Source organism: Spinacia oleracea, chromosome 6, assembly GCF_020520425.1.
Source record: "Spinacia oleracea cultivar Varoflay chromosome 6, BTI_SOV_V1, whole genome shotgun sequence".
Taxonomy (NCBI): domain Eukaryota; kingdom Viridiplantae; phylum Streptophyta; class Magnoliopsida; order Caryophyllales; family Amaranthaceae; genus Spinacia; species Spinacia oleracea.
The window spans coordinates 110,706,547-110,710,601 of record NC_079492.1 but is presented as its reverse complement, the minus strand read 5'-3'; the positions used below and the strand labels follow the sequence as shown (position 1 = coordinate 110,710,601).

General features: G+C 34.8%; 1 long non-coding RNA gene across 1 annotated transcript; it reads left to right on the top strand.

Annotated features, from left to right (window-relative positions):
- Window positions 1-553: 553 nt before the first annotated feature.
- On the top strand, window positions 554-3,862 carry LOC130463830 (uncharacterized). The gene is made up of 3 exons (XR_008923992.1): window positions 554-768; window positions 3,631-3,692; window positions 3,816-3,862. It is a non-coding gene; the product is annotated as an uncharacterized lncRNA (long non-coding RNA).
- The last annotated feature ends 193 nt before the right edge of the window (window positions 3,863-4,055 follow it).

Here is a 4,055-nt window from a genome sequence, read left to right as displayed (position 1 = left end):
TATTAGATACAGGTTGTGGCTCACACTTATGTTCCAATCCACAGGGACTAAGAAGAAGTAGAAAGTTAAGCAAGGGTGAAGTCGACCTACGAGTGGGAAATGGAGCACGGATTGCTGCATTAGCTGTAGGAACTTACTATTTGTCGTTGCCCTCCGGGCTAGTTTTGGAACTGGCACTACTACAAAAATGGGCAAAGAGACCCTTTAGAAAAGACCCCTTGATCGACAAAACAGGTCTCTTTAATATAAAAGATCTATTATTATAGATAACGGCTCTCTTATGAGACAAATGGCCCACTTTAAATTAGAGGAAAAAAAATAAGAGACCCGTTATCTGACTTAACGGGACTCTAGTGCATAAATGAGATCATTTAATTGCGGCACAAAATTAAAAAAAAACACAACAGACCCTTTAGGTTAGTTAACGGGTCTCTTATGTATCAAGGGACCCACCATTCTTTTATAAAATAATATAAAATTAAATATAAAAATAACAAAAGACCTGTCATTAACATAACAGGTCTCTCTATTTTCACTCATTTCCTAGCGCTGAACTTTCGCATAACCCAATTTCACCCTAGCTATTTTGTCTTTTCCCTTTTCTTCTTCTTCCCTGGACATACAGGCGAGTAGGGCAAGGAAATCATTCGCGAAATCATCACAAACTCACCACCACCGGCGAATCTACCACCGAAGAAATACTTTACGGTCGACGACTTCATTACCACCGGCGACCTCAACACAATCTCTAGCGAACTACAAATTTAGGTTTTTGTTCTCATCTCTCTCTTCTTCTCTTTAATTTTTGGTTTCGGATTTCTGAATTTCATGTGGTTTATTCGATTTTTGAATTCAATTTGTAATTTATGCTACAAGTTAGGATTTTTTCCTGAAATTTTCAACTTCAATTTCAACCATGGAGTTGGGTTTTTCCCCCTTGAATTTATGAAATTTCAATTGATGCAATTTTGTGTTTAAATGTTCATGTAATTCCAGTTTCATGGTGAAAGTGTTTCTCCATGGTTTGTTGAATACTGTTTTTGTAGAGTTTCTTGGCATGAGTGAGACACTTGTTTGAAAGCTTGAACAAGGTTGAGACTCTGATAAAAGATGTTATAGAAGAGGTGTGGGTCATTGCAAATATTATTATGTTATCCTTTGTTTGAGATTTGTTGCTGTTATATTTCTTTCTTTGCTGTTGGGTTATATTACTAGGTTTTTTGATAAGTTACCAGTCAAGACTCTAGACCATTATCTGAAAATATTATTGTGCTCGAGGATTTTGTTTAGAGTGCTGCTGTATCTTTTTCTACTAATGATGAAATAAATTATCATCTTTGAGGAATTAAAGGCTTGAGAAATTTACAGAGTAAAACCTGTAATTCTGATTTTTTAATAGGGATAGATGTACAAGTAGGAGACTAGGGGTATACATTTGTGTGTATGACCGAAAAGAATCTTCCACAAGGGAAGAAATTTCCCTGTCTGTAGAGAAGGCCACTTCCCTATGTGTCATAAATAATGCAACATCACTGAACATTTAGAATACTGAAGGTGGTTCCAACAACTGCAACACTAGCAATCTAGCATACAGTAACTAAATGTCTAAACCACATAAATAAGATAAAATTAGACATCTTCTGTAACATAATTGCGTAATTATACATGCTGGATACACATTCTTCATTAACCTTAAAGGTAATGATACTATAAGGGTCTTTGGTTCTTTTTATTTTATTTTAATTTGGGAAAGTAAGCTTTTCGTTCCATCAAAAAACCAAGATATACAACCTAAAAGTCCTTTTCCCTCGGATAAACCTTCTAGGAAGGACTCTCTTACAGTAGAAGGGACTAAGAGACCCAGAAACAGGCCCACCCAGGTCTTAAACAGACCAACTGTATGTCATTACAAACTATAAATTCAGGCTTCGTCATGGTGACTAATTTTCTTACTTTGTGTAATTGTTATCCTACTTTTTACAGATTTTTTTAATTTGGTGTACAATGTTATCAATCTGCATGATTCTGAAGTGCAGTAAAGAATTGTTTCTTACTTTCCAAGAATCAGTATAATATATCACTCCTGCTATGACTTACATAGCCACTCTTTTGCCAAACTGGGAGCACCTTGTTGAAGCACCAAAATAAGAGTCCTGAAAGTCACATCATTGTTTCATGCCACCAAATAACAGGCCTGAGGTTTTGTTACCAAACATGGACTAAACTGTAATTTTAGATTTTCTGTAGATAGTCATGTCAAAAAATAAGTTGTACGGTTTTATAAGTTTGTATTGATATTTCCTGTAGATAGCACAAAATGTAAGGAAAAAAGTTTAGCTTCACGGTAATCTTATGGAGGGTGATGGGTTCAGAAAAGGCAAATGAAATAGCTGCTTATTATATTCTATTCAATTTCTTGACCTTTGTTTTTCAATGGGAAAGAGGGGGTGGGGCTAAGAGTATTTCTCCTCAAGTTAGATTGCTAAAAATTTCTAACCATTTCCTACAAAATCTCAGAGATGTCTTCCACCCAGTCACCAACAATTTTCGTGTTGTATTAACTATTAAAGCTTCAATTCTAAGAAGCTTACAACCCAATTAACCAGAATTCTGAGAAGCTTTTAGGTAGTTTGTTAGCTCAAACAAGATACCTGTTGGAATGATTAAAGCTTTCAAATATGGTGGAATATGATAAAAAAAAAATGACAATATTGCACCAATGGTTTGTCACTCTTTCAGCATAGCAAAAAGTAGTTCTCCAAGTGTTCAGGTGGGTTGTAGATTGTCAAACATCAGGTTGATGGTCAACCGGCTCAAGAATTGAGTGTCTGGTTAAGCCATTTGATTAGGCTGTGGCGATGAGTGTGTTTTCGGAGTTTCATTTGACATGTGTGTACGTGTTAAAAAATGGTTAGAGGTTGTTTTAGGAGAATGATAAGTACCTAGCAAAGATGAATGGATCAGGAAATTAAATTGGTTGCGATCACCATTTTAGAATTAGCGGTAGTTCCAGTAGCAGAACATGGAAATTTAATTGGATATTAGATACTCAGGAGTTAGGATGACCGTAACATCTGAAACTCAGATTGCTAGATGAATCTGAATTTTCTGACAAGTACTAATTTGAAGTTTCTGATATTCGTAATTTCGTACTGCTTAGTTCAGACAATCCAAGGGAAGTTCTTCGTTATTTTTCCACAACTCAACTTCTGAAAATGAAACATTGTCTTCACCTTCACTCTTTTTGTTCATCACCTGAAATTAGAGAAGTCATCAGGGTAAACAACATAATTAGTTGGACCAAATATATCATGCAGTATGTGATATCCATTCTAATAATTGATGTTTCTTTTACTGCTTACGTGTTTGTTGATGATCTTAAGAAATGATTGAACATGGAATACATACATATATCTTGTGTGGATATCTGGATAAGGTAAAAAAAATGTGATCTCTAAACTTTGTTTAACATAAGCTAGATATGATTAATACAGGTAACTAATACTTGTTGAATTAGTTAAGGTTTTTGCAAAACGAGATCACGAAAAACAAAGTCCAAGAAGAATTTGGATTTTTTGTCCTCATAAGCTAACACTGGTTAAACTTCGTCCCACCATGCACACAAAATAGGTGAATCATTCAATTACCGAGCAAAGTAAGAAGAAATATATACTTGCCCCAATCCGTCAAGAGTAAGTACATCTATACTATTTATTTATCTTAATGCTTTGAATCAGTCTCATTTTTCCCTTTAAAATAATGTTTTCCTTGTTTATGAAGTATAAATAATTGGATGTTGGTTGTCATTTATGAAGAGGGGAAGAGTTTATCTTCGATTCCATGGCCGATAGGTAGTTAGACAATTTTCATAACAAAGGCTCCTTGTCTGTGTAAGTATATCTAAACAGTTATGGCAATATATTTTATAGTCCTTTTTCCATGCTTTTCCTCCTCTCGTTCTATGTGCATGTATACTTGGTTTGAATGAAATGAATGTAGCTGGTTTATTGTACATACCATAGAAAAATGTAGCAAATATGATTGCGAAATGGACG